The sequence below is a fragment of the Corapipo altera genome, unplaced genomic scaffold (genome assembly GCF_003945725.1).
Source record: "Corapipo altera isolate COAL_440 unplaced genomic scaffold, ASM394572v1 0, whole genome shotgun sequence".
Classification (NCBI taxonomy): Eukaryota; Metazoa; Chordata; class Aves; order Passeriformes; family Pipridae; genus Corapipo; species Corapipo altera.
In genome coordinates this window covers 46,445,919-46,470,603 of record NW_020884872.1, presented here as the reverse complement: position 1 = coordinate 46,470,603, position 24,685 = coordinate 46,445,919, and the positions used below count along the sequence as shown (strand labels likewise).

The 24,685-nt window shown below is 33.7% G+C and overlaps 1 long non-coding RNA gene across 4 annotated transcripts in view; it reads left to right on the top strand.

Annotated features, from left to right (window-relative positions):
- LOC113948238 overlaps positions 1 to 18,240 on the top strand; it is a 40,057-nt gene extending 21,817 nt beyond the window's left edge. For 2 of the 4 annotated variants that reach the window (XR_003528059.1, XR_003528057.1), the window contains 6 exons: positions 7,838 to 7,902; positions 9,973 to 10,092; positions 14,081 to 14,236; positions 16,701 to 16,880; positions 17,495 to 17,576; positions 18,131 to 18,240. This is a non-coding gene — a long non-coding RNA (uncharacterized LOC113948238). Of the gene's footprint in view, positions 1 to 7,837; positions 7,964 to 9,972; positions 10,093 to 14,080; positions 14,237 to 16,700; positions 16,881 to 17,494; positions 17,577 to 18,130 lie in introns of all 4 variants that reach the window. The other 2 variants (XR_003528058.1, XR_003528055.1) reach the window with 1 other exon arrangement.
- Positions 18,241 to 24,685: the final 6,445 nt, after the last annotated feature.

The following is a 24,685-nucleotide window of genomic DNA, read 5'->3' as shown; positions in this document are numbered from 1 at the left end:
TTTCATGGTTCATTTGCATTACCATGTGGGTATAAATACAGTCAAGTAAGAAAAAAATCCTAATTTGAGTATTTATGCTACAGTGGCATAAATAAGATCAAAACCACGTGCATGTTAACAGACACACAGGAAAACATAAAGAGTATAAATGAAAACAGAAATTAATTCAATGTTACAAAAAAAATAAAAAATAGTTTCGCATTCCCAACAGTGACCTGCCCTCTTAGTCTTCACTGTGAAATCAGGAATGAACAACAAAGTATAGATTTACAACTGAGGAATGTGATGTTTGCTTTACAAAACCAAACCCACATTGCTATTACATCCACAGTATTGTCTTTAGTCTTCTCAAATTACAGAGTATATGATTTCTGGCTCTGTACATGTTGTGTTTGCTTGGACAGGTTTCAAAACACGACTTTTCTTTCGTCATAGTAGGAATTTAACTGTTTACATTTAAGAGAACTATTTTAATTTCTGCACTTTCCTGAAGGATCTGAATTTTGGAATGGTATACACTGTATCTGAATCCTTAAAAATGAGAAAGTCTGTAAATAATTTGAACAAGCTTAACCACATGAAAATCAGGGAGACAGAACATACATTACAGAAAGACATGAAAGTAACACTCCTTACATTTTTCCCCCTCATAAAAAAAAATGCAAGTACACGGGGCAATCAGTGTATATGTAAATTCTGTTACTAAAATATTCAGTTTAATCAGTAAAATAGGCACAAACTCAACAGTTGGAGTGTGCAGTTGAATCTGTGATAAATATCAAGGCATGAACCGTGAGTCATAAAGGAAGAAAATGCAGGGTATCAAAATATTTCTGACTAGTATATATTAGCTTCAGCCAATTATGTAAATAGCAATATGACCTGAAAAGTGAATAGTCATTTGAATGAGTTGGAGTTGACAAGGAAAATACAGTTTGATCACATTTTGGAACTTAATTTCTAGAATGGTTATGAGGTGCTGTCCTTCAGAATGACATTGACTAAAGCCTGTATTTTGAGATTCTTCACCAGTGGAGGAAATTAGGCTCAGGGTTCTTGCTATAAATTCAGAGATCTCCACTAACTGGTTACTGAGGTTTTCATGTTTTATCTTCTATTCCTTCCACTTGTCCCTCTGCACACACTCCCCCATCACCTCAGCTGTTTTAACCAGTGACATAAGTTTCTTTGAGTGGTTCTATGAAACTAAAGAGTAAAAAATATTGATTTATCTTATTTTAATTTATAGAATTATAGAATGGGTTAAGGTTGAAAGGGACTGTAAAGGTCATCTAGATCCAATCTCCTTACCATGGACAGGGATGGCGCCCAGTAGAGCAGTTTGCTCAAAGCCCTGTCCCACCTGGTCTTGACCACTTCCAGGGATGGGGCATCCACAACTTGTCTGGGAAACCAGTTCCAGTGCCTCAACTTCCTCATCGTAAAGAATTTCTTCCTTGTAGCTAAATCTGCCCTCTTTCAGTTTGTAAATGCTCTCCCTTGTCCTATTACTACATATCCTTGTAAAAAGTCCCACTGCAGCCTTCTTGTAGGTCTATTTTAGGTACCATATAGAGGTTATTTCCAGAATATATCACATAATAATTTCTTTTCTGCATAGGTATGTATTTGTCTTGTTTTAAACTTAAGGAAATTTGTTAGATATTGCACAAGTACATTATTCTGCTAATTCAATTCGGTTTTAAAAATAAAACAGTTCAAACTCTAGCATTTCAATCTGATAAAAAAGCACATGCCTCCTCATGGAAACTAAGCCTTTGAAGGGCATGAGATCATTTTCTTGGGATATTTCAAAAAGTTGAGACATTAAAAGATGGTAGATCAGTTCTTACTAACTTGGTTCCTTGGGCATATATATATCAAAATTGTTATTAGACACAACCTATTATCATACAATACAAGGAAATCTGGCTATTAAACTTACCAGGTAATGGAAAGTACCTTTAGAAAATAATTTCCAGATATATTTCTCTTCATGAGGAAGCAAATCTTTAGTGATTTTAAAATAAAAAGAAAAAAAAAAAAAAGGACGCAAAACCAACCAACTAATCAAGAGCAAAATAAAATAACCCACATAATCTGCTTAATTTTAATTTGCCTAAATCTCTATCAAATAGAAACCTTAGATTCTATACTGTTAGGAAAAAAGTATTTTTATATGTTATTGGAAATACATACAGACAAATAAAGTATCTTCAGAAACTTAAAAGTCAGATTAATGTTTGTTTGTAAGAAAGTGTAAATGAAAATTTTGAGCAGAATTGGTTAAGAGTGATAACCAAAAAACAATATCAAGTATATATCTAAAACTAATTTTTAGGAAAGCATGTTTCATTGGTTTTGCTTCCCTAGACCATCAATTTTTGAATTAACCTCATGTTAACAAAATTATACCAGTATTTATTTTGTTAATTAAGAAGTCACGGAGAGTACTTTGAACTCAATAAGATGTATCATAGATCAAGCTTCACTTCTATCACAAGAATCCAGAATTGCAATATCGAAGCAATGAAAGATGTCAAAGAATTTAATTTCATCAAAAATTCATTAAAGTGAATTTATTTTTATTGATTCCAACTATCATAAGATACACTAGCTTTGAAAAATCAATATTCTTACTTTTTAGAAACATAATGTTTCTAATATTCAAACCCATCTAACATCAAAATCTATACTAATACAAAGCAACTCTAAATCTAAGTCTTGATGCAATTTGTCTATCAAAGGTATTTATAGAATGGATATATGTAATTAAGTTACTTGATTTAAAATCCTTTTTCAGTATCTACTTTATGTTTTTTCATGAAAAAATAAAATTACACAAAAAACTGTGAAGGTTATTACCAAAATATATCTATCCTGAGTAATTTCCAAAAGTTTATTGCAGGGATGTAGGAGAAAACTACACCTATTAGGAAAGAAGGAAGGGGAGAAACAACAGAAAAGCCTTTGAGAGATTTAAAATCTTAAGCAAATGCTAAATATGAACATAAACCTGAAGATTAAGAATTAGTCTATATGTCTGGTATCTGATGAAATAGTTGAGCAGTCAGGGTAAGGGAAGCCTTGATGATTACACAGAAGAGAGGAAAATTTTTGATTCTTATTTACTTATTCTAACCAAGAATATTCCCTTCAGTGAGATGTTTTTAGAAGAAAATATTACATCCAGGTAGATGGTGATGCACATCAAATCAGTTTTTGAAAGGTTGCTACTCCTCTAGTACCATACTAATAACAGGAGTACAAGAAATTTGTAATTCAGTTTCAATTGAGACATACCAGGTGAAGTTGATGCATAAGTGTAATAATTTACTCATTTACAAGCTGATTAAACATCTTTTTCTTAGGAGATAAGTATTTCCTGAGAAAGATTAATCTTATTCTCATATAAGCACCTATTAAAAAAATCAAATTAAACTCATTCTAATCTCAAATGTCTACTTATACAGGTTTAAACTGAGGTGCTCATCATTTCTGATCCTATTATTACAATCCAAAGCATCCACCTCCCCAGAGAAAATGGTGAAAGTGTTACAACAGCTTTTGAAAAGATACTATGGAGTCATAGTCTGATTCATACTGAGTTATTAAATTGCTGGATTTTACAAATGCAGTAGCCTGCTTGTAATAGCAAACAAAAAGGCTGAAAAAATGTGTGATACTCCAAAGCATAATAGGACAGATATAAACCAGCTGGTGAAACAAACCAATTAAGCACTGCAGAACAGTCATAAGTACTTTATTCTATATATCAGTGATCACAGGCAGCTGTGTAGATGGCACAACACTGATGTCAAATGAAATTGCCAATCTAATCGCTGTCACATAGAGTTGTCCTTTTCCCGGTCTACTTTCCTCTACAATGAACATAAATTTCACATTAGAAGATAATTCCCTTGCTAGCAAAAGAGATAGAAATTCTGGAAATACTTTGCCTGAGAATGTACCAGGTAATAATTATAAGTTGTTGCTGAATGAATGAACTTACAACAATAGTACTGTATTTCAGTGAACAACTTTAATCCTAAAAAAGAAGGGATTTGAATTTATGTCAACAGTGCACTTTCAGTAAAATTTGTAGGTGGGTTTTCAGCTTTGGAATTTCATCACACATATAGGCACAGACTTACATATATACACACCAGTATGTGTATAGACTGATAAAGAAAAAAAAAAAGCTTTTGGACTGTGAAACTGTGAGGTACTGTGGCTCATACATTTGATGGGATGCTTTTTGAGGGCAGACATAAGATAGCCATATGCACCAATCTCTCCAGTAACTACTTAAGAGTAATTGCTGCAGTACTTAGCTGATGCTAGCAAATCCTACCTTGTCGTGGACTCTAAACACTATGCATACAAAAATTAGCAGCACTTCTAGTTATCTCTGAGTGAAGGTAGAGCAGGCTTTTATTACCTGTGAGGGATTACACAGACTTTGCAGAGTGTGTTCCCACACAGCAATGCTGGGAAAGGGGTTGAGCTGAGCAACATCCTTTTATGTCCAAAACTTGGGGAAACTGTGTCACTGAACAGACTAGATAATTGTCATGCATCTTATTCCCAAAGCAGTTATCAACAGCTAAAATCTGCATTGTTAGGCATTTACTCTTAAATGTCTAGTCAATTTACACCAGATAACAGAGAATCCGTAGCACAGCAAATAATTAAACTAGATTATCTGCTCAGCAAGTTTTAGATTAAGCCACTAGAATACTCTGTCTTTTGCTGACTTAAAATGAATGAAGGACAATTTTTTTGCTACTGCTGGTTGCTCTTAAAGACAAGACACACAGCAAATACATGAAATTGTAATGGTTGCTTAGTTTTGGAATAAAGTTTTCTTGCTACGCACAAGTGTCTTTCATTTCTACTTGATAAATTTGACTGAAATGCATTCAATTTCTTTTTATCCCTAAAGGCAAAACAGTCATAATAAGATGTGTAATATATTTTCATCTCTTATGTCATATTATAAAATTAACAGAAAGAAAATGTGAAAGGCTAGTCATTCCAGGCAGGCACAGCCCATTAATTAAATAAGTCTGCAGTAGTTGCTTATGCTATTTATGAAAGCCTTATGAGCTTGTATGGTGCTGTGCTTTTGGAATGTCATTTTCATTCATTATACCCCAGTGTCGCAGAGTATTCTAAATTAATCAAGAGCTACTTAAAGACAAGAACAGGAATACCATTATGATTAACCCTCATTGCTTTCAAGTATATAAGTTCAGGTACCTAAAAGTTCCTACAGAACAAAGCACCAACAATTAAAATCTGCTATAAAATTTAAGGAACACTTATTGTGTACTGAGACTTGAATTAATGAACTTTAGAATTAATTAAAAACTTATCTTAATATAATGTTAAAGCAAAAGATCTATGAAAGAAATCAAATATAATAAATAAATACTTTTTATTGTGACTCACTGAATGGGGGATTTTACTACTATAATTCCTAAATTTTTTTTATATTGCAATTAAATTTATGAAATTATCAATTATATCATTAATATTTTGAAAGACAATATATCCTGCTTTTAAATAATTGCTTGTTGAATGATTTTATCCATAAATACCAGCTGTGCTAGAGCTCTAGGAATCAAAAAATAGTACTAGAAAAATATTGCGACTTTTGGACTTATGGTTTTAATTATTATGGGGTGCAGTCGTATTAGCTTTAATACTGTTTTATTCCCTGTAGTCCTTAAGAAATACTATTTTAAACTCCAATTTCTAATTTGACTGTTAGAAAACTTTTTTCAAGCTTCTGGCCTGGATTTTGAGCCAAGAGTGATTGTTAGTAATAGTAGTTTTTTCTTCCTAATATTTACATCCAATCAGTGGAATACTTTAAGGCCAACTCTGTACCAACATAGAGCAAGGATATTATGTTTGATAAAACTCTTTTAACCACTGGCATTAGAAACTAAGGAAAAAAAATAATTAAAAAGTACAATAATGAGTTTATTAGTTGTTACATATTTTTAATCTATTTTCCCATGAAAATCAACACCAATTTAGTCTCTGTCAGCGTAACATTTTCTAAGACACATCCACTGTTGCATTATTGTTGTTTGAGAAAATACTTCTACTGTTTTGGAACTCATCCTAATTAACTTCTCTAGTGATATAAGTTTAGTAAATTTCAGAGTCAGCACAGACTTTTTACGTCTTTGAGGTACAACCTCTATGATCTCATGGTAATTTACCTTTTCACATACTTTGTTGTTTACTTGCTTCCCTAAACATGATATAAAATAAATATAATGATAAGAAGGATTAGTAAAATTCCCGACTTAACACAACTGCAACATGACTTAATACCACTGATGTCACCAACTAAATGAGTATCGTTTTCCAATCTGACCATAAATTCAAAAGAACAAAACACATTGCATATGAGTGAAAAGGATAGTTAAGGCTCATCAAAATATTTATGCAGAGAACAGGAAGGCTCAGTGAAGATTCACAAAATTTCAAAACTACTACATTATGTCAAGCAGTAATTAAGTTATTCAAAAGAAAATTAGAAAAAGTTAAATTTCACCACACCTTTCAGTTTTCTGAAACTGAGAATATTACAAGATCTAGATAAAATTATGAAACTTGGTGGATGTATAAGAGAATTCAATAGAGCAGTAAAATAAATTTATAATTTTCATAACAATTACAAATATCACATAAAAACAGCATCTATCCAATATTTAAAGAAGGAACTATTTCTCAGTAATCACAAGGAAATACTGGCTAACATCATATAAAACTGTCTGTTTATAGAAAAGTCATAGAGAAAAAAATCTGTAGCTCATTTTTTTTCTTGTGAGGCACAATATATTGTCACGAATGTCATAATTCTTACCTGGGCTTTTGTTCTCATTGGGCCTAATGACAAGTAAAAATGGAGAACTGATTTCTCCAGTGACAGTGCAATTTTTCCAGATGAAAGAATAGATTTTTTCCCAGTAAGGTATCTCAGATGCAATATCATTTCACTTCTCATTTTCCCAGATCATGTCCATAAGCCAGAGACACAGGAAAGTAATTTTTATTGGGTTCTAGTCCTTCAAAAATGCATCAGACCTTTTTAATTGAAATCACCTGTTTTAGTAAGTAACAGCTTTCTGATTTTTCTCCTCCATCAATAAAAGAAACAGTGAAAACACAGGTTTCTCTTAAGAAAACTGCCTGGAAAATTTCTCACTGTGTTCTATTGAAGTAAGTACTTTTCTGATTAGCATTAATAAGAAAAGGTATTGCTTTTTAAGGCAATTTTAAGGATTGAAAACGGAAAATACAAAATGAGAATTGTCCATGATTGGTCCATTCTTTTTTATTCTCTCTCTTAATGATTGGACTTGTTTTCTATTCTTGTGTTGGTAAATACAAGTAAACCTTAGAACAAAGTTCTAAAAAAATGGATAGTGACTTTGACTAAAGAGCTATAGCCAAGTGACACTGGTAAGCAAACTGACAGCTCCAGAAATTTTGTGTGGTAGAATTTGCTACTTAGTTTAGTTTCATCTAAGGTCTCCCTGAAGGTGGTAGGGTTAATGCATTTCCCTCAGACTAACAGGTAAGTCTGTGCTTGGAAATACAATTTTTTTTTTCTTGTAGAGTTGCAAATAAGCTTCTGTTGATAAAGTAGTGTAGAATACTCTGGTATAGTTTTTTCCCTGTCCTCAGAAAAGTGAGAGAAAGTAAGCTGCAGACCATATGAATTGTTTTACTATTAGCAGACAGCCTCTAGGCTTTTCCTAATTTTTCTTCTGTTCCCCAATAAGTCACTGGGTATATGTTTACCATATGACAGGAGAGCCTTCTCCTAGTGGTTGTCACCACACTGGAAGTGAACCTTCCCAACAGTCATCTCTCAAGGTGAAAGGATGAGCAAGAGTAGTTCTCAGTGAACTGCTTTGGGTAGCTCTTGAGCAGTAAAGTGAGACCTCTTTCACATCTCTGACATTAACTGTCTTACCTGCCTCATGGGAAAATCCTCCTAGTGGAGTCATTTGCCTCTGAACTTATCAGTTTCCCTTTGGTTTTAAAAAGAAGTATCACAGAATCAGCTGGTGGCAAGCAGGATGCACACAGAAAGGTACCTCACGGGATTAAATTCCCAGTGCCTTTCTTCTAAACAGCTTCCAGATGCTTCTTTTAAGCCCTAGACAAATATGAGGCATAAAAGTACCATGTGCTCAGGGCTAGATGCTAAAAAGGTCATGAGCACTTACAACTCCCATTGACTTCAGGTGCAGCTGATGATGCTTAGCAAGACTCAGAAGGAGATTGGCAATTTACAGTAGATTAGAACTACATTCTAAAAAAGTTCCTCTCTTTCTGTTTTCTTTTTTAGAATGGCATGTTACTCATAAGATACTTATTGCCTTAATTTGATATCTCCTAACAGCTTTAAATAGTAATTAGCAAAACTATTCTGCAAAGTAAACAAATAAAAGTTAGACTTTTTAGTAAATAACAGAAGGACAACTGTACGTTAGGATTTAATTATACGAAAAAAGTTATACTTGGCAGAAGGCATCTGTAATTTGTGATTTCATCATTTTATAAAGCTTCTTTTAATGGATTAAAATCACTTCTGGCAGTTTTTTCCCTTATGCTGCCATAAATCACAACTAAACCCAAATCTCTACTTTAAGGAAGATAGCTGTTAGAAATGTAAACAGAAATCTGTGAACAAGAATAAGTAAAAGTAATATCATGATTGCTGCACTTTTTAATAGCCAAAGTATTTCATAAGATGCTTTACGTTGCTGTAAAACAAGTTTTCACATCTTTGCAGCTGTTTTATGTGTACCTCAAGGAATATAAGTATATTCAGATAGTCTTAAAAATAGGAATATATTATATCCAGGTAATCTTGCAACATTTTAATCATTCTCATACCACTGTAACGGATGGAAAAAAAATGTGGAATTTTTTGGTTTGGTTGATTGGTTGGTTATTTTTGATTTGGTTTGGGTTTGGTTTTAATTAAATGTCAGAAAGCTTTTGGTCAAGCCTGTTAATATGTAAACTAGACAACTAGATGTATTTTTCTGAGATATGCATTACAGGACTGTAGCAACCAGCCTTAGGAAGAAATAAAAATGAAAGGTTCTTTCGTATAATTTTTTGGTTTTTTGAACATTGTTTGGTTTTCCTTTTTTACCCCTCTATGTTAGTTTTTGAGGGTCAATATTAATAATCCAAGAGAAACGTGCACTGTAGAGAGTTTCTACGACACATACCAGTGTGTTGAAGTGACAAACCAACACTAAATCTATATTCAAAATAGGAAAGAACAGCATTACAATCTTGTTGATCACTAGCGTAAATATCCTTTAGGCCTTAAGCCTGGGAGGACGGAGGTAGTAGGAATCTAATCTTTCCAGAAATATAATTGGTATAATGCCAGAGCATGTCTCTTATCTATATATTAGGACTGTGACTTCAAAAACTTGAACATTTATAGCTAGATGGTATGAATTCAAAGAGCTATTTATAGAAAGCATAGTTTGCATAAAAAATGCAGCAAAGAAGTATCAGAAAATTTTGTAAAAACAATTTATATGTACAGGAAATATAAATAATGTCTATAGACAAAATATAATTTTGTATATTTTTGTTTTGTTTTCTAGGGCTATAATGGATCATGAAATATATAAAATGTATAGCAATTCAACTATTTCAGTAAGGGAAACACCTCAGGGAACTATTGTGCCAGAATCTGAAATACAGCTATGATCCCATTGTGCCACTCAGCTGCTACAAATGAACAATAACCCAGTTGAAAATTGCTGGCAGAGGATTTCCTGTCTTCAGTGAATTCTCTTCTGACATATATATATCATTCCCAGGCAGTATAGTTTTATCTCTTCACTGTGAAAAGACATATCTCAAGGGTAAGAAAGTTCATGGTACAGTCTTTCTGTACTCTTTCTCTAGTGATATAAAAACCCTACCAAAGTTCTGAAGCACGAGTAGAATTGGACCCAGGAGCTCAAAAGAGTTGAGGCAGGCTCAGACCCTTCATATCTTTTATCCCCTGTGTTGAATCAGTCACAGGTAAAGTAGTTGTTCTCTAAAAAATTTTCCTTCATATACTTAATTTTTTTTATAAAATTTTAAAATTAAAAATGCATTTCCAACCAATTTGTATTTGTAGCATAGTAAAACCACTGCATTTTCTATGCTAGTTACAGAACAAATGGGATTTTTTCTTTAATATGGGGATTTTCACCAGTAAGATATCTATTTTATCTATCATATGAAGACAAGGAGAATTTTTGCAATAAAAACAGGTGTGTTCTGTGTAGTTTCATATCTTGTCTTATCAGACAATTTACCCTAATTGTCATTGCCATATATCTTGTTCTATCTCTCCTCCTTCTTTTGAGCTCTTTTTTTTTTCCTTAATGTACGTCATGAAAACAAAACCCCCATGGTCATGCTTATTTGGGTATTATAACTTCTAAAGGATGCAACAAAACTACCAGTCTCTTGTCAGTGGCAGTAGAGTTTCTCTTTAATTAAATAAAAAATGGGATTGTTCTCCCTCCCCTAAAATAAAGGAAACAAAATTCTGAATAATGTAATTCTCTCTGACATTTCAGCATGAATGGATGGAGCTGTTATCCACCCATTAGGAAATAGTAATGTACAAAGCATGACATTTATAGTAAATATAAAATCTGTAATCATTTGGAATCTAGAATTGTCCATGATTACAGCTCTACATTAGTGGTAAAAGCTTCCAAAAATAAAAAAGTAAAATCGTTAAAAGCTCAAACACAAGACAGCATGATAGAACAGATTTTCATTTATTAAATTCAAGAAAGATGTAAATGGTCATGACATTTAACATTGTTGAACAATAACAGTTATTAAGGTAGGTCAGGATGAAGGTAATTAATATGCAGTATTGTTTGGTAAAGAAAACAAGGAAATAACTGTGTAGGCTTGAAGTCTACTTATAATGCTCACATGTATGTGACTGTGTAACCACTGAAGGGCAATGAGCAATTTCTAGATAAAATCTGCATCATTATTCTCATACTACAAGAAGAAAACATAAAGTATAAAGAAAGAGAGTAAACAGTGTAGTCACTCAAATAGAGTGTCAGAGTTAAAGGTAAAACCTGGAGCCTTCCTTTGGGGATGGAGAAAGAGAGTACTAGCACCTCATTCATAACTTAAATGCCATAAAAATGGGGAACACTGAAGCCTTTTCAAAGGTGTTTGAAATGGTAAAATTTAAGAAAATTACTTGGTAGAGAACTGTTCATGGGACTTTATGATGTAGGAAAATATTTATTAGTAGCCTCTGGAGGAATTAAAAAAATTAAATAGGTCAGGATTTCAAATAAGAGAAGAGGAAAGAAAAATCGAAAGGGAAAGAAAAATGAAGGATGCAAAATAATACATAAAAAAACAAAGGGTGCAGGACTCAGCTCCATGAACGAGCAAGTGAACCCAAAGTACATGATATGTTGTATTATGGAATTACAAGCATTAAGGTGCACTGATGGAGGCACATGACTCAACGATATACCCACAGAATTACAAACAATTCTTTCACATCTCAGAAGGTCTTCAAGGCTTCTTTTTTTTCATGTGTCATAAACTGTTGGGTTAAATGCAAATCTCTCAAGAAAGGAAAAAAAAACCCAAACAAATCAAATTATTCCAAAGGCCTGTAAAGTTAGTTTGGTTATAGTATAATTTCATATAACTACTGTGAAATGTCTTAATGTACAGGGAGAAATGAAGAAATTGCTGTAGAAAATAAGGAAGTTATATGTGCCTGTATAGAAAGAGAAAAATAAAGAAACCCAAAGCAAAAAAAAAATCAAAATATTGCATGAGTTTAAAATGCATTGTATGCAAAGACAGATTTTGTAAAATTTATTTTTAAAGGTTCTGTATGTTTGAGTTCACTGAAACACTAAGATATCAAATAAATGTTCTTGTCATCGGAGAAAAAACCCAAACCTCTAAAATAATTGCTATATATATATGAAAAAGTCACTTGATGCAGCAGTTACAGTAAAATTTTCTTTCAAGGTGGTAGATTGCATTTTTTAAAAAATAAACATATGTACCAAAGTATATGTATAAAAATACATGGAACATATTATAGTGAAAGTTAATATACTATTTATTTTCTACACAAAAGAAGCTATTTCCTCTCTGTGTACAATTTTCCCAGACCACTTTGATTTTAATATTCTACATTGAGATTTGAGTGAAAATGTTAAGAGATCCAAAGCAAAATGTAAGTCAGTTATAACCGAGTACACCTTAGGTATGCTCATGACTAAAAATGCTTATGGTACAAGTCTTCTTAAACAGGAGAACTTTACAGGGAAAACAAAAGTAAAAACAAACAAAAAACTAAGTGAACCCCTTCCAGTGTATTCTAATATAAAATTGAATGAATAAAAGTGTCTAGATTTAGCCAGAAAAAAAAAACAAATAAAGGAGGCCACGTTATACTTTCAGTGAAGATCATATGTAATTTCTCAGTTATAACACCCTTGTTTTCAGCATTCAGGGTTACCCAAAGAAAAAAAGAATCCATATCCAGATGACAATTTACAAAATACTGATCAAAAATTTATTATTCTTTTCATAAACCAAGGTTACTGTATTACTTCCATCTCTTCACCTGTGCTGTATATTTAACAGGAGTTTAACAATTAACTGTTTGGTATCTATTCACCTAATCATGAGTCTCTAGTTGCATCTATGTGTTCACTGGTTATTTACAAAATACCTGTATAAAGGAGAAGCATAATTAGCTAGAGGTGTTTTCTACATGCCTAATGGGGAATGGGAACTGTGCTAGTAAATTAGTTAGACCAGGGGAAAGTTTTCATACTACTGGTGTGCCCAGACTGTCTTAAAATACCACCTAATCATCTCAGGATTGTTTAGAGGTTTCATTATGATGTTTACAGCACCAGTGTTGTCAAATAGAATATCATGCAGGGAGGGTCCTCACTTCTCTCTCTGGAGCAATGAACTTTGCAAACTGTTTTGGAGACAGAAAGCTATGTTTCTTCTAACTTAGATATCCTCAGTTACTCTGCTGCATCAGAACTACAGGTAACAAGAATATGAAAACTCATTTAGCAGATTTTCAAAATACACCGATTACACCAAATTATTGTTTTAAAAAAATCACATGAAAAATTAATGTTAGAATTTTCTAGTTGAAGTCTTACAGTGTCACAGACCTTAGTTTGACTTCTTGGGAGAGGGATGGTTTAACTTCTTACTAATGTGCTATTGAAGATTATAGTTTTATGTCTAAAACCAGCATGACATTATGTACGGATAAATTACGTACTTCAAAGAAGAAGATATGCCCTAGGATTTATTTGTTTATTTATTGGTCGATTTGCCTGCTTTAAGCTAATGATTTAAAGTTGGTATTTGGAACTTTTAAACTTACAAAGATAATTTGTAAATGATCACAAAGACATTATAGCATCAGAATGCTCATCTGCATGGTAAGAATTAGATGTACTGGCAGTCACGCTTGAACTGTATCCTCCCCTGATTTGCTGGGAGATGTAGAAACACCATGAGGGAGATGTTTGTTATTCATTCATCTGAGTTTAAAGTAAAATGTTTCTGCAATATAATGTGTGTTATGCTTGTGTGTAATAAAAATATTAAAAGAAATTTCACCATGTACAGAAAAATAAGCCTGGGGATATAAAAGATGGAAGTAAAAGGTTCTCTGCATAATTCCTTAATTGTGTGTAGAGTATCTCCAGAGAATCTACATAAAAATTAATACATTAAAACTGTGATCTTTAGTATTGCATTGACAGTACTTTTTAATTTATTCGGGGTTTGAGATCAGTTCTATGAGTATATAAGCCTTAGGAGAAAGAATTCCAGTTGTTTGCAAAGAACAGAGAGTGACAACTGACTGCTCAAACTTTCTGGAGCAGGAAAGTTTACAGCTGCTGTCTCCCAATTACAGTGCTTTACCGTAGTATTTTTAATGCTGTGAATTAAAACCTTGTAGTTTTTTACACAGTACTGTGAATAACTCTTCACCCAACTGGTTCCTGGGAGATTAATCAGAGTTGTGTCATTGGGATGATCCTTTTCATCCTTCATTTGAAATTGCCGTTCACTGGAAAGGAGTGAAAAAAGTATCACGAAGGGAGCTTTCTAAATTTCCAGTGATAAGGTATGTTTACTATATGTCCTATGATTCCTTGATCTCCTTTTTCTCTGAGTAACCTGAGTGCATTCTCACAGAAGTATGGTATACCATGAGAAAAAGTGCAAAACACAATCTCGTCAAGTCCAGAGAGACAAAGTGATTCTGGTCTACCTGGCTGAATGTAGATGTCAACAGTGTAAAGATCTCTGTCACATCCATTTACATATATTTACATATATTCCTTCTACAGTCAGTGGAGATAAACAGAAAAGTCTAAGGTATGATTCATATCATCTTAAGTAGAAGTTTAAAATGCATGTAATGCTATCAGTTGAGGTATTTATTTCTTACCACTGATTTTAAAGAGACCATATACTAAGCTTAGAAATATCTAGAATGCAAATGCCTGATGTGTGATATTAATTCAAAGAATATTAACCAAACTTCTCCAAGAAACTCTAGACGTTTTCCAGTACCCTTTAGTACTAAACAAGACCATTTAAAATTAATATGTTAAAATGCATTGAGATCTGTCGATGATCAAATTTCTCAATTGGGAATGTGGAAACAAAAGACATAGCTTTTTATGATGTAGGGCAAAACTGAAGTTAAATGTTGGAGCTCTTGTGCTGGAGATATTTTGATGTCATCCAGCTCTAAATGAAAATGGAACCTCATATAATCTAAGTTCAGGACACAAGAACATGTGTAACTACGTATAAGTAACTATACCGTGGGAGTTGAATAGCATGAAATTTGTTAGAGTAAATAGACTTTAGTCCAATAAAATTAAGTATGGATTTATAAGAATTTTTTTGACACTATTAATGAATTTTTAATTAAAATTTTTGTTGAGGCGTTTAAGGCAGAAAATAGGTTTAAACACAATAAAATAATCAAACCTTCTGTAAGTGTTTAGCAGGAATACCAGTTTTAAATCTGTTCTGGATTCATTATTTTGTTGAAATGCTACATGATCACGTTCCAAGTCAAGTAAACAAAAAAACTGTGAGTGTGATTAATGTGCTCTATTGCTATTTTAAGGGGACAGAAGCAAAACAATTTGAAATTGTAACATTTTTATAAAAAAATTATTAAATAAATTATTCATCATGTTAGACATCAGTTACGTATCCTTAGGCACCAGTGTTGTACACAAATTAGTCTTCCTAATTTTATTCCAGATTAAGAAGGGAGAAATGGACACTTATCAAGCAAAATTAATCTGAAATATTTTAAACGTCTACATTTAGGCAAGATTAATTATGTCCTGAAAATATACCATCTCATTTATTCTGTTAACTATTAAGGTAGCACAGGGTTTTTAACACAGATGTATTTGACTCATTAATTTCTCCTCCTTTGCATCAATAAAATATGTTGTCATATCTGCGACTGGCTTAGTGACAGCACAGCCAACTACCTCACTGCTAAAGGAGGTCACTTTTAGAGCTTCTGTTTCCAGAGAAACTAAGAATTGATACATCAATTCTCTCATCAAGATCAAGATCTTCATCAGCTTTTGGTGGTTAAACTGATGATTCAGCCACTGACTGAATTCATTGAATCTCAATCATTCGTGGACTAGCAAAATGAAAAATACTTAATAAGCCAGGATGCTAATATGCTGCTAAATTTTCTGGATTCCTTTCCCAAGTGTGTACAATCTGAGTTCACTGAGGTAGCTTCTTTTACTTTCAAAGTACTGAAAGTTACCTTGAACTTTATGCCTCGAATTTTGAAATTGTCCACAATTCACCTCACTAGATGAAACTTCATGAACTACTTTCCTGTATCATAATGTCCTCATAACATCCCTCATATGGAAAAAACACTTAATTTAGTCCTGGGCATTCTGACAAATGATGGCATTGTCTTTATTTTCATGGTGTCTTGCAAAAATCACTGAGATGCAGCACAAATGTCTGGTGATATCTGGTGGTGATAGCAATTGTCCTTACAGGGGCACATAGGCCATAATACTTAAGGACAGAGATAGTGTCTGGCTGAAGTTGCCATTTCTGCTGATATTATAGTGCACTTCTGCCTCAGAGTTGACAGATTTCTCCTTTAAGTCAGGCCTAATTTTTGTTTAATGCTAATTAACATGAATTCTCATCTTATTTCTGAGAATCTAATTGCTGATTTCTCTCTGGAATGGAATATTACTCTGATGAAACCTTTAGAGGGATTTTTTTTTTTTTTTCTGAAGAGTTGATATCTTAATTATAAACATGCTGAAATAAGTCACTGATACACATAAATGACTTTCAGTTGCATTTTTCTTAATTTAACTAGAAATAAATCCCAAGTTTTATGACATTTCTAAGCTGGTGTTTAGAGAAACTGGCTATACCGTGCACAGGCTGCTATGAAAAAGGGTGGTGATATGAAAAAGGGAGTACACATCAGTTGATTGCTCTCAAAGGAGTGACACTATGTTTTCCTTTATTAGTTTCTAAATAACTCAACCCTTACTTGTTTTCAGTTAATTGATGGTAATTTAAAAAGACTTGCCAAGTGGACAGTTGAAGCAGCAAGCCCATCAATAGGGGAAGATCTCAGCATGCATCATCATCTACAGTCATCCTTCTACTTATCAGTTTTCCAGGGAGCCAGAACAGCAGGACAAGAACATGTATATTGCCCTCCAGGGCTGTCGTAGAAGGTGTCAGCCCCCACAAAAAAATATTCCATTGGGCAGAGATGTATAGAGAATTATTATGTTCCATGATTAATAAGAGAGTTAAAAAACTAAGACATTAATATCACAATCACTACAGAAAAATAAACTAAAATTTGAAGGGTTTTTTTACATTCATGAGCAGCCATCTTGTTCTTTGTTTTCTGTAACATATATAATCAGATAATTATGTGCTAATAATTTCATTTTGATTTTAGATATTGATCATGCAAATGTTTATGTATTAGCAGGTGATTACATTATATGGACAATGGACAGAAATAAGCACTTATCTGAAATTTGAGTCATTTTACTTTGTATTTGAGTGTTCTAAAGATGCCTGTTTCTTCAAATGATTCTGTGTTGTCTATCTCAGGTGCAAATCTTTACAGTTCATCAGCTGAATTTAACCTTTAATCATTGCATCCTGATATTTTTATAATGCAAATTAGAGGGTCAGATATTTTTATATTGTTAGTTTATAAAATTTAGTATTACTTTGAACTATTACTATATTACTTTAATATAGATCTTGGCTAAATTTTGAAAAGTAGTTTTTCTTGGCTTAATTGTATTTGTTAGTCTCATTTTTATCTTAGATGATGTCTTATTAAGCTTTACAAATAAACAACTGAGGAGTGCATTATCAAGTATATGAAGATAAAAATTCTAATCGGAAAGGTAAGAAAGGTTTTTCAGAAATATTGTCAAAGTATGAGACTAACAATTCAGAAATTCAGATCAATATTCAGAAAAAAACATTAACTGGTAGGTCTAGAAAGGAAACTTAAATATAGAAGTAGAATAGGCTAAACAATAAGAAAATAAAGGGCTTTCATGAGAAATCATTATATTTTATAATTACTATAATTAAGATAAAATATAAAGGTGAATTTCATAACAAAATTTAGGTTATGGTTATGCAATGAGTTTTCTACAGGCAATTTTATACCTTCCAAAAATAAAATATTCCTTTAAATGTCTGACATGAGCGCTGCATGCCGAGTATCAGAGTGGATCACATAAAACCAGATCTTCAAAATTTACATATGGTAAAACCTTTTATGAATCCAGGTTTTTGGTTCTACATATAGACCACTGGCTAAGCCACAGTTTTTTCTTTTATAATGTTTGCTGGTATTAAAGTTTATATTTAAAAGAAATGAAACCATAAAATATGTCAGAAAACATGTAATCATGTTTTCTCAGATATCTGTGTTCTTTATTCATTACAGGACTGATCCAATTTCTTTAGCAGTCAGTAGCAAAATTCCCACTGACTGCACGATGGAAATGAGGGTAGGCTTAATAAGTGGACATAATCTATTATTCTGTCATGAATATAGTAGTTATACTTTATTTGAATAGTGTAATTTCTTATTATAAAATATCATATGGCCTCCTTGCATTGGTTTAGTTTTTTAATGTGTTTGAAAAATTTGCACAATAATCGTAAATGCAAACATATTTACTGCCAAAAAGTAAAAGTGCTTAGAATCTGTAAAGTCTTGTGTTGTGAAAAAAAATCTCTTCAGCAAAGAACTTCACATACAATTGTGTAAAGTGTAGGCTACTACAATTAATTTTATCAAATTGTTAAGTAGAAATGAGAGAGAAAGAGGGTGGTACTCAAAAACCAGTGATTCAGTAGATTGCTTAGTTACTTGTTATCCTGAGCTACTCCTCCAAAACTGTTTGTTACTAGACTACATCTTGTTTTGACATAATCCTCTTAAGAATCGATCCCCTCTTGTAAATGCAGCTCACTTCAGAATGTAAGCAAATTGGTTTGCAAGGATTGATTGATACAGGGAAGTAAGCATTCATCATACACCATAGTTACCTGTACTAGAAATGTGAAAGGATGACATTTTCCTCTGTCTGTCACTTCCTAGAATGGGACAAATATTGGTCTGGTTTAGCAAATGCAAATTGTATTACAATAACACAAAAAAAAAAATTGAAGTTGATTATAGAATTTGGCCCAGAATAAGTGCTTTGTATTATTAGGGGAATATTACTTAGCTAAATATTCTAAAACAGCTTATTTGTCTTATTCCTAAACAACACTAGTGAAACCTCAAAGTCTTTCAGATTGAATACTGCGTTTTTTTAAGTATTAGTATGTGGAAGTTCTACTTTGTGAGAAAATACCATTTCTTACAACATTTCCCTACTACTTTCGTATTTGACCCTCCAGAAAGTAAAGACTGAATTAAGCTGCAGGTTCACTGTGAGGGTTACTATTTGTAATATTCTTATACTGTATAAGACCCTGGTACAATGTGACATTTTTATTATCTGGTCATATCTTGTATGAATATGAAATAATGCAGATGGGAGAAAAAACTAAATCAAAATAAGTTCAATTATAATATTTGTCTCCGTAAGACGTAGTTTTTCACATTCCTCCCAGACCTGAATGCTCATCAGCTAAGTAAGAGTGAAGTAAGTTGAGTAAGATGGACAAACACAACATGTCTGGGCATTTCCAGCATGCAATGTTGCGGCAAAAGGTAAGATATAGGTCCAAGCTCAACAGGAGATCAGGTGGTAGAGAACTCAGCATCATCTGGGAGCAAGTGACAGCTGCTTTCCTGCTGTCACATAATCTGCTTTATGTGAGACAAGAATCCTTATGAGAAGCAGTAAAAGAGGGAAAATTTATGACAGCTTTTCATATGTGTAAGAGTCTCCCTAAAGTAACATCATTTGAACAAGGAAAATCTTCCCACACTGAAAGGTGGGGGCTTTGGGCTGCCATTGAGCTGTGAAATCAGTGTTAGAGGAAGGTATCAGTCATAGCCCTGTACAGAAAGTTGTGGATCACATCTCCCAGTAAATTCTGGTGTCAAAGGAGGCTGAGGACTTCTAAGAACTCTCAAAGAATCCCAGGATCTCATTCCTTTTGGCTCACTCACCTTAACTCTTTTTAAAATTAACACCTAAGCACGTATTAATACTCTCTCATTTCTGTTTTGTAGTATTGTATTACAGATTACAAAAATTAAATAAATAGTGCGGCTGGACAGTTGAGAGACTCAGGCTCTGTGATTGACAAGCTCAGTTTAGACACAGCTTTTGCTGCTTACAGAGACCAGATCTTGCTACAAGTAGAAATATTTCATGCACGTAAGATGCCATTAATCAGATGATTGGCAGTTTTTTTCAGCCCTGAATAGTGATGATTCCTGCTCCTGTTGACTCTTGTGGGTTTGCTTGCAAGAAATTCACATGTTCTCATTAGTAATTCTGGATAAAATCCTTTCCTTAAGAAAGGAGTTGTGTGCTCTTTTTAACCAGAAAAAAAAAAAGAAAAATACTCCCATTTTACTGGGTCGTAACAGGGGCTCCGGTGATCCCAGCCATGATATACACAGTCTACAAAGACAGAGAAAAAAAGTACTAAAAAAGTGTAATTTAAGTTTGACCTTATCTTGTGTTCAAATGTGACATTCAAGTTTCTTGTTCAAATATACCACCTGCTAGTAGAATCATGCCTCAGAGAGTCTTTAGCAAAGGAACACATAAACTTATGATCTACAGAAACATAGCAATTTGTGCAGATGTTTCTTAAAATGCAGAAGATTACAGAGGCTACCACTTAAAATCGCATAGTGAAATATTAGCCATACCTAAGTCAAGGATTTTATTGCTATTAAGGTCGCTAAATACTGCAGTTTTTAATGCAGAGTAAATGGGACATGCAGGCACCACACATCACCTCTTCTTCACTTCAGTATCTCTTTGACTGTAAGAATCCTAGCCCTTTGTAGTTTTTTATGTTAGTTTTGACTAAATATTTTGGAATTTGACGGTAGTTACAATGAAAACAACTGCTGGTTTATAAATACAGACCTTGCATTCAACCTAAACCAGAGATATATTACATGCTCTATCCATGGTTGACTGAGTCTTGCATGGTACATTGAGTACTGAGTTCTTTTTAAAGCCCTGAGCCACAACTGCCTTGACTGATTGTATCATTTATATCTGTCTATCCAGACTAAATGTAAAAGGAATGCTTTTGCTATTATAGAAATATATCAACTTTGCACAGGCAGAAATGACAGGCCTGGAGAATCAGACCTCCTTTCTGAAAAGAAAGGGTACTTGGAAGGTCTCCCATCAAGATTAAGAATGGCAAAGTCCATGCATTCCCTTAAGTTTCTATATGTAAAATATAGGTGTTCATGTCAAAGAGTGATACTCAAAATTTTTTTTTTTTTTTATTTTTCCTTATGAGTCATAGACTACCCTTGTAAAACCAAATTTTTCTAATATGGGTTTCTCCCAATATCTGATTTGTGGCCATTTTCCACTGTTATATATACCTGGCAGTACTGAAAAAAAGCTTGGGTCTACCATCTTTGGAATTAACTTTCAAGCAATTGACTCTGATGCTAAGAGATCACTCAGCCTCCTCTTCCCCTGAACCAAAAATCTAATGCACTCAGTTTCTCCTCCTGAACCTTGTGGTTTGGGTCTGATCATTTTGATATCTGTCTACTGGACTCTCCAGTTTTCCAGGCCTCATCTTTCAGCCCTCCTGAGCAGAAGAGCCTTCCACCTGTGTGCTAGCCGTATTCCTATTGAAGCACCATGGAATGTACTTACACTGTAAGCAGTTCATCCCATTCGCAATGAGTGATCTGTTGGCTTATACTCAGCTTGTTGTCCACTGTGCCTCCGGGTCCTATTCAGGCACTAGTTCCTTAAACTGTATCAAGGCTGTGTTTCTCCTTACTGAAACTAGTGAGTTTTCTCAAGAAGCTTACAACGCACTCTTGACAACTGCCAAGGTCTGCCATTTATTTTGTCAACCATTCTCTCTGAGAGAGAATGTTATTTCTGAGTCAGCTGAAGGTATACTTTTTGTCATCATCCAGGTCACTGATGAAGATAGTGTACAATGTGGAACCTAACACTGATGGCTGGGTGTCCAGCCATTTTTCAACCTGTTTTCAGCCTAGATGTCCAAGTAATTTAAAATTTATCTCCGTCCACATATTCATTTTTCATACTGTGGGATAAAGGGTCAGAAACATTTCTGATATCAAGAAACACCACCATTCCCTTGTTCACATAGCCAGTCATTGCACTGATGATGGCAATCATACATTAAAGGATGATTTGCCTTTGGTACAATGAACTGATATTCTGACTATCCTCTTTATGAACTTGAAAATAGATTCCAGGTGCACGTTTATTTATATATCCAGGAACTGAGATAAAACTAATCAGCCTACAAGTCCTGGTCATTCTACCTGCTTTTAAAGGATGGGCATAATTTCAGAATCTCCCTGTCATCAGGGCCTTGTTACATATCTAAATTGATATTGAAATGGTGAAAAATGAAGAAATCAAAGAGGAAGAGACAACGTGAGCATCAGACTTATTTTCTATTTCCGTTTGCAGTTTCACTGGTCCTACCTTTATAGAATCTTTCAGGGAAGAAAACAAAACAAAACAAAACAAAACAAAAGTAACATTTTTAAGTTTCTAGGAGATAGATTTTTTTATTTTTACTATTTTGTATGGAATCCAAATTTTTAATATTATGATGAGGATAGGACAGTTTTGTAATTTAACAGTTCAGAAAAGTTGGAAAATAACATACAATGTGTTGGGATGTTTAAATGTAATTTTCCCTGCAGTCCCTCAGTACAGAAAGGCCATTGCATTGAGTTAGTAGATGAAAAAAGCTTGCTAGGGAGTGGAGTAATTTCTTGATGTAAGATACGCAATTCAAGGAGTAGTAGCTCCTCATTCAAAGATAAATTAAAAGAAAGAAAGAAAGACAAACAGACAAACCAAACTAAAATAAAAGAACCAACCAACCAAACAAACAAAAGTTAATTCAAACAGTTAAAATATTTAGCTTTAAAATACAAAAATGTGAGATTGTGCTAGAGCAATTCTGTGGTATTATTACTAGAAAAAATTTACTAAGATCAAATTTTTCCAACAGCAAATGATAATGAAACAAAAGCCCAGTAATCCTTCATCTCCTCAGTATCAGTTACTGAAGAGATCTTGAAATATAAGGTCCTGATATTATGTAACGATTTTTGGCGACAGCAACACTTAGTAGCATTGTATATATTGACTATTTCTTTTACAAGTTTACTGACAGTGCTTTAAAAATACATGCAGTTTTGTAAAAGTTGATCCTTACAAGCATAATATAGAAGAAAAAACAGACTGGATTTATTGACCAAGACTAAGCTTATACCTGTATTTGACTTTGCTTTTTTCAATAAAATATATTTAATAAACTATGTTTGCTTATAGACATCATTCTGTACTTTTGCAGTTAAGAACAACAGATAACAATGTAACTACTTTTATGCAAGGCAAATAACAGCACTATCTTCTTTTTACAGATGGTAGGTTGAGGAAGAAACTTCAGAGAATCTTTCTATCTACAAAAACCTAAAGTTCATTTGTCATACCCTGATTATCTACATAAAAAAAAACCAAACCACACACACAAAAAAACCCAACCAAACAAACCCAAAAAACCTGATCTTTTTTTTTCAAGTACCACTTCTTTGTCAGAGACATTCCATTTGTTAAACCTGGAAAAATGCCAAAAGAAAAAGAAATTCATCTTGATATTCAAGCAAACACCTACGGTAAGATGTCTAATTCGTGAGATGAATCCTACTCATAGTCTCAGTACAGCTTTGTACCCAGATTAATAGAGTATCTGAAAAACAGAACCTCAACGTGTACTTATGTCATGTTATGTTACTGAACAAAATTCCCTTTGTATATATTCATGGTTTTGACATAGCTATGTGCTACTGCTTCACCTGGTTTCTATCAATCGGCATCTCAGGAAATCTTCCATCATGCCCATATCACCACTGGTGAATCAGAGCTCAAATCAGTCCAGCAGTTTATTTACCTTGGTAGCCTCATCTCCTCGGATGGTAAGATTGACGGGGAGATAGACAACAGGTTAGCAAAGGCATACAGTGACTTCGGAAAGTTTCATAAAAGAGTTTGGTGAAATAAACACTTGAAGACAAATACAAAGATCAGTGTTTACAGAGCCATTGTGCTGTCAACTCTCTTATATGGATCTGAATCATGGATCGTCTACTGCCACCACCTGCGTCTCCTAGAATGCTTCCAATAACGCTGCCTCCATACAATCCTAAACATCCGCTGGTCAGATTATCTGACTAATACATCTGTTGTAGAACAGGCAGCAGTTTCGAGTATTGAGGCCATGTTGCTGAGAACACAGCCGTTCTGGGCAGGGCACGTCTCAAGGATGAAGGACCACCGCCTCCCTAAGATCTTGCTTTATGGTGAACTTGCCACTGGTTACCACAAGAGAGGAGCCCCAAAGAGAAGACACAAGGACTCCCTGAAACAACATCTCAGCCTTGGCCATACTGATCAACACAACTGGTCTGCTCTGGCCTCCAGTCGGGAGATCTGGAGACGTACTATGTGGTGCTGATGCTTTTGAGAAAGCACGCAGGATCACTATCAAGGAGAAAAGACAACGCAGAAAGATTCATACCTTGCAGAATATACCACCTAAGGAGTTTTTCTGCTGTACCTTTTGCAACCAGACGTACCTGTCTCGTACTGGCCTTTTTAGCCACCAGCACTCTTGTAACAAACGTGGATAGAGCCCTTCCTAAATCTTCGTTCGTGAAGCCTAGCCATGATGATGATGATGTCTTCAAAAACTGCTATTAGAACTATAAAAAAGAAGAGAAAGAAAGCATAAGGTAACAACACTGAATGTTAAATATGGCTTAAATATT